Raw genomic sequence first — 11,780 nt, forward strand, 5'->3', positions numbered from 1 at the left:
TTTGCTTGAACAAGATTAGTCATACAGAAATGGAAGGATAGTCATTGGAAAGCAAGGGACAAGGGAGGAGGAACTCCTTGGGAGGGTCCTGAATGCTTTGCACGGTTGACACGCCCTGGTCCCCAGCCTGGACTTCATGAAAACGTCTCCTGGCGACCCCACAACTGTCAGCATTATGCTCCCGTGGGGAGAACACAGGACACTCCCCACCTTCCCCGCAGGGTGAGAAGCACCATCCCTGCTAGGCCCTGGGGGGGCATGCTGGGAGAGGAACCACTCCCCCCTTCCCTCCTGCTATCCATCCTTCAGTACACCGGCCCCTCGTGCCTCACTGCCCACAGCTGCCGGCCAGTCAGGCCTGGGCATTGCTGTCCCCCCACTCCCCACCCCCAACTTTTCTTGGGAACAACCTGCCCAAGAGATTCGGAGGGAATTAGTGATAAGGAATTAAAAGACAAAGCACTGCTTGGCTACAGAAAATACACGCACACGCACACGCACACACACACACACACACACACACACACACACCAGAAAGGAAATGTAATCTTAGCATACTACGCGGCTCAGCTGTTAAGAATATTTAGATAATCATAATAACGGACACAGCGAATACTGACTTACTCCAGTGTCGTGATTTAACTCCAGTCTGAAGCCGGAAGGAGACCACGGAGCGGAGGATGGTGATGGGGATTGATATAATAATATTAATGGCCAACGCTCATTGAGAGCCTATTATGTGCCAGGCCCAAAGCACACGGGCAGGTCCACTGCCTGCTGACGCAAGCCCGGCGGGGTGCATACCAGCACCCCACACCACAGCTAAGGAAACCGAGCACAGATGAGGTAAAGAACTTGGTCAGGGTTGCTCCGCCGTAAGTGGCAGAGCCTGGTTTCGAACCCGGGTAATCTGGCTCGAATTATTCTCTTCTAGGTAGTTCCTTAGGTTTTAGACATTTAGGTGATATTAAAGTGAAAAGACATAGGAAACCGTGGTCTGAGCAGGCTATTGAGAAATATGGCGGTAGATATCCAAAATAATGGCCCAAAAGAATCACAAGTAGTCACTTCTTGGGTGAAGCATTTGGGCGTGGGGGTGGGGCAGGAAATGGTTTGGGTTTGCTTGTAGGTAGCCCTCTGGTATTTTAAAAACTACTTGCATGTCTTATTTTGATTCAGATACAAATCAAATCGAGAAGGGCGCCTGAGTGGTTCAACCGGCTAAGCGTCCGGCTTCGGCTCAGGTCACGATCTCGCCGTCCGTGAGTTCGAGCCCCGCGGTGGGCTCTGTGCCGATGGCTCGGGGCCTGGAGCCCGCTTCGGATTCTGTGTCTCCGCCTCTCTCTCTGCCCCTCCCCCACTCACTTTCTCTCTCAAAAATAAATAAATATTTTTAAAAATTAAAAAAAAAAAAACAAATCAAATCAAGAAAAGGAGCTTCCAACGGTACAAAAGGGATCCCCAGTCTCCCCCCGCCAACCCCCAAGAGGTAAGCCTCTGGCTGGCTTCCTGTGTGTCTTCTAGACCTGTCTGGGCTCTCTAACTTGGGGGCTGCACACCACACCCACCGGATCTCCCTTTTGTATCTCTCCCCGTAATGATCTGTCTCAGAGATGGCGCCCATCGGGGTCTCTCTAGAGTTCCACTGGATGGTTCCATGAGCATCTAGCCAGGTCTACCAGCTGCAGGGGGACCTAGGTGAGCTCCTCCCCAGGTGCCTGAGGACCTAAACGGAGTCAGCCACCAACACGTGGGAACAGAGCCATCAAACCCAGTGGCCTTTTGTCCCAGGGAGAGTTCACACCCAGAAGGAGAGCTCCTGTCCCGGCCACTGGCTACTATTGGCACAGGCCCACGGAGGATCTTGGGGGAGGCAAGGTCAGCAAGCCAGGTGGCCTTGAACGTCAGAGCCTCCCTGCCCCCTTCTTGGTTTTGGGGTCATCTGGCTTCCCTCGTCCTGTGACAGATGCCCAGTACCTCTCTGGATGAGTGGTGCTCTGGGCTCCCGGGTCAGCCAAGTGCCAGCCTGCTCCTCCCAGACGTCTCCAGGAATTGCCTCAGGAGAGAGGGAGCCCCCTCCCTGTCCTCCGCCCTGTCATGGCTCCACCGCCCCCAGGGTTGCATCTGCTGGGTATCCAGGAAGCCGAGTCTGGGTGAGGTCCCCGGGGTGCCCACTCAGAACCCAGAAGGAGGAGGACTCGGGCGGAGTGAGCTGAATTTCCTTTCTATTTAAAGAAAAAACCCAAGTCAATATTTTTAGGTGCCAGCTAAGAAGTTGCTTCCTTTGCGCAGGGTCATTGTCTGTTGCGCGGCTGGGTGGTGGCTGACCCAGCCTGCAGAGCTGGGGAGGGGAGAGGAGGAAGAGGAGGAGGAGGTGGAGGGAGTGGGCGGGGGGGGGGGGTGGGGGGGGGGGAGGGTTTCTGTCTCCCTGAGCTGGTTCAGGACAGATGCTGACATCTGGTTTTAAGGGAGGGGTCTGTCCCCGCCCCCTCCCTCCCCCCCCCAACCAGTGGGTTTGCCCGGCGCTCCAGAAGAAACTTGCAGGAAATTGGTGGCAATTCGAACCCAGGCTCCTTCTGGCCTCTGGGTTGCATTCGGATACCAGACCACCCAAGCAGCTGGCACTTGGCAAGAGTGGACTGAGCTCTGTCTGGAAGCACATCTGGGAGACGCTCCACGGCAGACGCCGAGGGCCAGGGCCATCTGCGGGGCTGTCAACCTGTGTCTTTCTATGCCCAGAAGGGCCCGTTGCAGGAAAGCGTTCCAGGTGCTTCTGCAGCTTGTGTGTGTGTCGGTGGGGGGCGGTCGGGAGGGAGGAGGTCACCTCTATTCTCCCAGAACAGCTGGGAAGGACGCAGGACCGGCAAAGGCCCGGAGAGAAGCTCTCTGCCCACCGCCCCCCCTTAGAAGGTTCTGGGCCTTGGGGCAACGGATGGGGGAGGTAGAGGCTTCGTTGTGCTGAGACGGGGCCCTTCAGAAAAGCGAGGGCAGGGGAGAGGCTGAGCGGGCGGCCTGATGGACAACTTTGCCTCGAATGGCTACGATGTCGACAGTTAAGGGGGCACTGAGAAGACTATGCTCTCCAAGGCCCAACGCATATTTGCGGGGCAATGTGAAATCAAAACAGCTCATTGGTGGCTCCCAGGCCACCTCTACCTGGAGCCCTGAGGTTCCCTGTCACCTGCAGCACCTAAGAACGCTTCGTTCATTTCCTGAGTGCAGGGCCGGGTCTCAGTGACCCTTGCAGGAGGCAAATCCCTGGCCCGCCAGAGATCTGCAACCGTTAGAGAAACCGGCCTGGTAGGTGGGCACATGTCCCCGCTCTGCCTGTGGCTCCGGCCACCCAGGCATGCTACGGGGCTCTCCCGGTGGGGGGCCACCCTAAGACCCAGCTCTGTGCCTCTTCCCGGAAAGCAGAGTTTGTTATTCTGGTTAACAGAGGAGGAACCAGAGCTCACGGTGGGAAATTCAGCCCCACCACTCTGCAGCCGAACAGCAGGGCCCGGATTCGAACCCAAATATTTCGGACTCCAGGGGCCAACCAACTCTCAACCTCACAACCTGCCTCCCGGGTGTCTTGGAAAAGCCAGGGACGGTGGGAATCCCGCGTCCTTGCTCCCAACATCCTACTGAGGGGGGCGGAAAAGTGCCTCGTGAACTTGGCGAGCGTCGCTGGCTGACGTTGGCACCGGGCTCGGGTATGGAAGGAAGTGGCGGCAGCAACTCTGAGGGCCAGAGTGGGCTGTGTGGGCAGAGCCGGCAGACCCAGTCCTCGGCCCCTGATGGAAAACACACGGCGACATGGACTGAGAAGCCGCTACGCCGACAGAATCAACGAGCACCTAGTGGGCGCCGACTGTATACCAGGTAACGGGGCCATAGCAATGAGTAGGTGGCCCTTGCTGGGCTGATGGGGAGGGTGCCCAGTGACAGATCACAGCTTGGTGTGGAAAGGGAGGCCCCTGCTGGCCTCGCTCTCGGCTGAGTCCCTGGTGCACCCCCCCCCCCCCCCGCCAGTCCCCGCACTCATAGGTATCTGTAGACTGAACAAATGACTCCTTGTGTGAGCTGGTTTGGCAGCTGGACTCACCCCCTTCTTGCTGGGCCCTCACGCCACGGCCACCTGGTGGGACCCCTCCAGGGCTGGAAACTCCTCAAGGACCCCTACCGCCCAGGAAGTGATTCACAAAGTTTTCCCTCAAACCACCCTCACCCACCTCAAGCGGGACTATTCTTGAAGTCTCCGGTTTTATATTGGAAAGGGATGGAATTCGGCTTTTTTTTTTTTTTTTTTTTTCTCCAGGGGTTGTTTTAGGGTGAAAATAATATCCTCCAGGGCGCCTGGGTGGCTCAGTGGGTTAAGCCTCCGACTCTTGATCTCGGCTCAGGTCATGATCTCAAGGTTCGAGCCCCGCCTCAGGCTCTGTGCTCATGATGTGGAGCCTGCTTGAGATTCTCTCGCTCTCTCTCTCTCTCTGCCCCTCCCTCACGTGTGTGCACGTGCTCTCTCTCTCAAAATAATAAACTTTAAAACAATAATAATATTTTCCTTCAATTCTGGGAGCACAGTTTGTTTTTTTTTTTTTTCTAGAACATGGTGCTTCGTTTGTCCTGTGTCTTCAAGTCTCCCCAACTCTGTGTGGTGATCCAGTCTGAGAAGTCGGGAACGACCTGGGAAAAGGTCCACGCTCCTTGGTTGGCCTTCGAAGCTTGAGGGTCTGGCCTCTGTCACCTCTGCTGCCCGCACTCACCACTGGGACTGCCCTCTCCAGCGGCACAGGACTGCGTGTGGCCCCGTACCCAATTCAGGCTGCTTTAGGCCTCCTGCCTGGGATTCCCCGTGAGGCCCCCCCACCTCCTCTCCAGGTCGATGTCTACTCAGCCTTCAAGACTCGACTCGGCACCTCCTCCTCCAGGAAGCCCTCCTGACCCCCAGGTGAGGCCCAGTGCTCTGTGTGTGTCCTCCGTAATGCCCTCTAGTATCAGGCTTCTAATTTGGTTCTAGAACGATGTCTCCTATCCACGCTGTATTATCTAGGATCCTTTAATGGCAAATGCCAACAATCCAATCCGATTGGTTTAAGCTGGAAAACAAGTGAGACTGATTGGCTCACAAAACTGGAGCGGGGACGAGAGGAGCAAGCCTAGGGGGTGACAGGGACATTGGAAACCCTCTGTGCCTCTTGTCTAACTGGCTTCTTTCTCTGGGACAGGAGCCCTGGCTGCCTGCTCCCCAGGAAGACACACAAACAGCTCCCAGCCACAGGAGAGAACGCTCTTTTTCCGCCAGCTCCAGCCCGTGGTGGAAAGCGTGTGGGCTGGTGCAGGCCTGGGCTGCCGACGGCGTTGGGGCTGGGGGGGCGGGGGGCATTCCTACCCCCGGGCCTGAAGGGCCAGTGGGAAGGAACAGGTACTGAAGCCCCAGGGAACAGACGCAGACCGAGGCCATGCTGCATGCACCCTGGGACCTTCCTGCAAGGACGCGGCCACCCTTCTCAGCTGGCCGTTAAGTTACCCACCCCTTTCCCATCCCATTACTGATGGACCGGCTGGGGCTGGAGATCCGGCCCGTGTAGACCCACATCCTGCAGCCTAGATTGGGTAGGGGGGAGGCCGATGGACAGGGGAGCAAACCGAGCTGTGCTAAAGATCGGGCCCCGGAAAGGGGCTCGGAGGCCGCTCTGCTGGGCTGGGGGACCTGCCGAAGGGGAGGTCCTGAGTGGGTTCCGGGACTGGAGCACGAGGATGGGGCGGCCCGGAGCCGGCAGGGGGAGGAGGGAGGGCGACGAGGGAGTCACTGGTCAGGAAGAAGGAAGCCTGTTGGTGGAGGGGTCACCAGGGTGTTCTTTCTCCGGAAGCTCGCCACCAAGAGGCCCTCCTCCTGTGCGGCCCTCAGAGGGGAGGCCGCAGCCGCAGCCCCCCGCCCAGCCGCATCTTGGGGTCTGCGAAAATTCTCCGTGACGGCGCCCTGAGTTATAACACCTGCAAGGAATCGGGAATCGAACCGTGGCGGAGAACGAGAAGCCGTGGAGGCCGCATTTTGGAGGCGCTGAGAGTCGTTCGGCAGTTTCCTGCGGGGGGGGGGGGGGGGGGGGCGGAGCTGCGTCAGTGTGCGAGAGACCCGAGGCCACTTTTGAGTGTCTCCCCCGGAACTCTGCGCTCAGCAGGGGTGGGCGTCCAGCAGGCCGCCTGCCTGCGAGGCTGGCAACCACCACCCTTGGGTTTCCCGGGGCGGGGGGGGTGGGGGGGGGATGGCTGCTTCTGTAATAACTTCAGAATTAGCAAACCTTTGTGGCAGACGTTTCCTTCTCCAGAACACGGGATAACTGCGAAGATGGTTATTGCTATTAACGAGGTGGCCCCGATTTCTAAGGACCCATAGGCGCCGAGGAATGGGAAGCTTTTCTAGCACGGGTTCCGCCCGCGTGATGGATCCACGCGGACACCTCCTGGTGCTGTCATCACAAGGCCCCACACTGGACACAAAGTCCTCCCCAAGGTGTCCCAGGCGGAGCCACGAGCCCCACGCCCTCTCTCCCTCTGGCATCTCGAGCCAGTCGGTGCCGCGAGCCGTAGGCAGCCCCGGTTCCCTTACAGGAAAGCCTATCTGCACACACAGTGCGGGCTGCCGTGCTTGAAATCAGAATTTCAACTCAATAATGAGTAACGCTTTAAGTGTAATATGTCTCAAATGTTGCATGGGACACAGGTCCACCAACAGTGCATTTTTGTTCTTTATCTGAAATTCCAAGTCACCTGCATGTCCCGTAGATTTAGCCGCTGGGTCCGGCAACCCTAACGAAAGCCGGCTGAAGCCGGCTTCCTGGCCACACCGCCCGACGTCCCTGAATCCAGCCTCGCTGAAACGGCTCCCGCTCCGGGCCTTCCAAGGACAGGAGCCCGGCACCTCCTTGTTCTTTCAGACCTCGTTTGAAGTTGAGCTTCCGTCACTTGCAACCCAAGGTTAAAACAGGCGGTGACGAAGGGGCGCCTGGCGGGTGCAGTCGGTCAAGTCTGATCTCGGCTCAGGTCATGATCTCTCGGGCTCGTGAGTTCGAGCCCCGCGTCGGGCTCTGTGCTGATGGTGTTGAGCCCGCTCGGGATTCTGTGTCTCCTCCTCTCTGCCCCTCCCACACGTGTGCACGTGCACTCTCTCTCTCTCTCTCTCTCTCTCTCTCTCAAAATAAATAAACTTGAAAAACAAAAATTTTTTTGGGGCGCCTGGGTGGCGCAGTCGGTTAAGCGTCCGACTTCAGCCAGGTCACGATCTCGCGGTCCGTGAGTTCGAGCCCCACGTCAGGCTTTGGGCTGATGGCTCGGAGCCTGGAGCCTGTTTCCGATTCTGTGTCTGCCTCTCTCTCTGCCCCTCCCCCGTTCATGCTCTGTCTCTCTCTGTCCAAAAATAAATAAAACACGTTGAAAAAAAAAATTAAAAAAAAAGAAAAACAAAAATTTTTTTTTAAATTAGAAAATAGCCAGTGATGAAGCCACAATTCGGGTAAAAAGTAACCCGGTGGCCTGGGAATCTCAAACTCCCCGGAAAACCCAAAATGTAGCACCAGGGGCTCAAGACTCTTGAAGGAGGGTTTCGGGATCTGGTGCCCTGGCTACAAACTCTCCCCTCCTTTTCTTTCTGGGCCACTGATTATTGCCGCCGTTATAATTACTGTCCTATCGGAGTTTGTTTTCCAATTACAAAGTAATTCATGTTTACCGGGGCATTTTAAACCCCACATTTCTGTAAATTTAAAAGAATAAACAAGTTGGGGTTCCCCCCCCCACCCCGCATGAATACCTTCTGTTACAGCATTGTCTCCAGCAGGCAAATGCTAGATTCAACATCCGTGTTCAGTGACAGAGGACGGGGAACGTTCATCCGGACGCCGCTGTCCCTCGGGATGTGACGCACGCATGGAAACGAAGTACGAAGACCGTGAGGAAACACAGAGAATGCTCATGAAAATATACGCCTAAAATAAAGCAGAACACACACCCCTGTGATGGCAAAGGTCACGTGTCCCGGGAGGGGTCCCCGAACACGAAAACAACAGATAGAGCGGCAGGCAGGCATTGTGGATGATTTTTCCCCATTTCATGTCTTTTGTGTGGTGTTTTTTGTCCGTAACTAGAAATCCAAGGGGGAGAAGATTCACCTTTCCCAATTTATCTCCCTCGCGGTTGGAAGTGGGAAAAGGAAGAGACCTCAGCTTTGCAGCCCCCGTGATTCAATTAACACAGGGAATAAACGAGGAGCAAATTATAGCAGTAGAAATGGGGAGTCACCCTCCGGCCCAGCCCCGGCTTGGCTGTCAGGCAAAGTCGCCCGGGGTTTGGTGCAGCCTGCAGGCTTTGGTGGTAACCCTCCCCACCGGCTACCAGCCTGGCTTAACGACATTCTCTACTGTGGATCACGCTCTCGGGGGAAGCAGGCAAGAGCTGAGCCGGCCAAGGTGGGGCCCCTCTATCAGCTGGAGCCCGCGTCTGGGAGTCCGACGGAGGCTGGGGACTGGTCGCGGGTCGGCCACTGGCTGGGAGCCGCTGGTTTGCCCAATGGCAGCATCTTCTGTCCCCGGAGCACCTGCTTCTTTTTTTTTTTTTTTTTTTTTAATTTTTTTTTTCAACTTTTTTTTTTTTTTATTTATTTTTGGGACAGAGAGACAGAGCATGAACGGGGGAGGGGCAGAGAGAGAGGGAGACACAGAATCGGAAACAGGCTCCAGGCTCCGAGCCATCGGCCCAGAGCCTGACGCGGGGCTCGAACTCACAGACCGCGAGATCGTGACCTGGCTGAAGTCGGACGCTTAACCGACTGCGCCACCCAGGCGCCTCCCGGAGCACCTGCTTCTGAGACGACCCAGTAGTTAAGGGTGTAGACTCGGGCCGGACAGACCTTGGGCTTTACCACTTGATAGCGGTGACCTTGGGCATGTTAGGGAAACTCATCAGAAAAAACGAGGCCTATGGGGCGCCTGGGTGGCGCAGTCGGTTAAGCGTCCGACTTCAGCCAGGTCACGATCTCGCGGTCCGTGAGTTCGAGCCCCGCGTCAGGCTCTGGGCCGATGGCTCGGAGCCTGGAGCCTGTTTCCGATTCTGTGTCTGCCTCTCTCTCTGCCCCTCCCCCGTTCATGCTCTGTCTCTCTCTGTCCCAAAAATAAATAAAAAATGTTGAAAAAAAAATTTTTAAAAAAAAAGAAAAAACGAGGCCTCTCACTCGCGCTGTGTTAGCTGCTGTGCGGTGGCAATGGCCTCTTAGCTTCCTGTGACCACGAGCTCCAAGCTGGTGGAGGTCACTAGTGACCTTCGAGAGCACTTTTAACAGAGCAGTGCGGGTGGACGTAGCTAGGAGGCCACTACGAAATCCATTCCTTCCGAACGGTCTGTGTGTTAAAATGGTGAGAGCTGACAGAGGAGGTGGGGGGGCTTCCCCAAGATGGGCGTACGAACCCCCCCAAAAAGGAGAGGTGGACGGTTCAAGAGAAGGCGGAGCATAAGCTCCATGAAGAAGGGGCTTTGGTCCCTGCGGGATGCCCTGGGCTGGAACAGAGCCTTGAGCCAGTAGCTGCCCGGTATCTAAACTGAGCACCCCTTCTCTGGGGCCTGGCGCCCTGAGGCTGAGCTGTGCAGGGCTGCGTGGGCAGCCGGCACCCCCCGAAAGTGCTGGCAGAGGGATTCATGCAGCCAGCACACGGGGGGGCCCCGGCCTCGATGAGATGGGGCACAGAGAGGGAGGGTGCACACTCAGGAGACACACACACACACACACACACACACACACACACACACACACACACACAAATCAGTGAGGACTCCAGCCTCTTAAACATTTCACATCCTTCTAACGTTAAAGAGACTTTTGTGGAAAGTGTAGGTATTGTGTGGAAAAAAATATTTATGTGGCGTTCAGTAAGCCCTTGAGTTTGAAGTAAAATTATTAATGCACTATTGAAAATGAGATGAGCTCCAAGAAAAGGATCTCATTTTTCTAGAAAAATGTTTATGTTTATTTTTGAGAGACAGAGAGAGAGAGCACAAGTGGGGAAGGGGCAGAGACAGAGAGAGAGAGACAGAATCCGAAGCAGGCTCCAGGCTCCGAGCTGTCAGCACAGAGCCCGACGCAGGGCTCGAACTCACGGACCGCGAGATCATGACCTGAGCTGCAGTCGGACGCTTAACTAACTGAGCCACCCAAGCGCCCCTTAAAATATTTTTTATCTCTTCTATTTGTATCTGTCTTGCAAGAAGTTCACCTCGTAGCACTACCGCTCATTTCTGGGGGATTGAAACGAATTTTGTCCCCCTACATTTCTTTGGGTACTTTTCGCCACTGTTAGAATTCAGTTACAACAAGCATGCGATATTTATACAAAAATATGTGTGATTTTGTTTTTCTCTAAAAAAAAGCCAATATGCAAAGATCTTACAGTGGTTAATGCTGGGTGGAGGCAATCTGTATGGATTAGTATTCTTATCTTTGTGCTTTTCTGTATTATTTTTTCTTTCAGTTAAAGATAAAAGCATATGGGGCGCGCCTGGGTGGCTCAGTCTGTTAAGCATCTGACTCTTGATTTTGGTTCCGGTCATGATCTCGCGGTTCACGGGTTCGAGCCCTGCGTCGGGCTCCACGCTGACAGTGCAGAGCCTGCTTGGGATTCTCTCTCTCGCTCTCTCTCTCTCTGCCTCTCCCTCTGCCACTCACGTTCTCTCTCTCTCTCTCAAAATAATAAACTTTCAAAAAATAAGCAAAAATAAATAAATAAGTAAATAAAAGCACACGGAGTGGAGGGAGGGCGTAACTGATTATTTCCAACAATGCTTCTTCCAACAAAAAATACATCGGCAGTTGCCACAGGCCCAGGGCTTGGGATGAGAGAGGGGAGGGGCTGTGTCCATGCAGGACGCAGGGGTGGGTGAGGCGGAGCAGGCACATCACACTGCCAAGGCCCGGCAGCCGCACGGACCTCCCGGTCTTGCTCTCCACCTACAGTAAGTGGGAAAGTGCCAGGCGTGGGGTCAGCCCGTGCCCATCTTCCCTGGTGCCAACATGAATTCTGGCCCCCGTTGCGGCCGCTGCCACTCCGGCCACTGTGAACGGAGGGGATCCGGTCCCCCCCTGGAGGTGATGACACCCACCAGGCTCCCTTCTGCCTGCCACACCCACCAAGGAGCCCCGTGCGCTGGACGCACCCTGTGGAAGCCTCTCGATCCCAGCCGCCAGCCCCGTTCTCCTCTCCTCACCCACAGGCACCTGTCTGGGGCCCCACAGCACACCGTCCCGAGCCTGTCTCGGTGACTCTCCCCCAGGCCCCTGCTGGGGTGGCCTCCTGGCATTACCGAGATGACCCCGCTCAGCACCTCCTTTCAGGGGGAGGCACCCATGTCTGGTGACCTGTGGACGATGACGCCTAGACAAGCCCTGAACCCTTCCAGCTGACGATTCTTGCCCTGCTTTCCTGACTGCCCTTCATTCATTCATTCATTCATTCATTCATTCACTCATTCACACACCGCCTGCACGGTACACACCCAGAGCCTCTGCGGTCTGGGTCCTCAGCGGACAGGTCAGGGACGGCTAGGCAGATGGGGGAGAGAACAGAGGGCAGTCCCCTTCTGTCGGGGGCCGGGCAGGCAGGCTGACGGCCTCCAGGGCTCTGGCAGTGGCTCCACAGAGCCGGTAGGGGCCTCTGGAGGAGACATTTAGGCCAGCACCTCCTGAGCGTGTCCACCAAAACCTCCTTCTGTTGTCTGCACAGCCCTCCCTCCCGCCCTTCTGACTTGCTTTC

This window comes from Neofelis nebulosa, chromosome 2 (genome assembly GCF_028018385.1).
Source record: "Neofelis nebulosa isolate mNeoNeb1 chromosome 2, mNeoNeb1.pri, whole genome shotgun sequence".
Taxonomy (NCBI): Eukaryota; Metazoa; Chordata; class Mammalia; order Carnivora; family Felidae; genus Neofelis; species Neofelis nebulosa.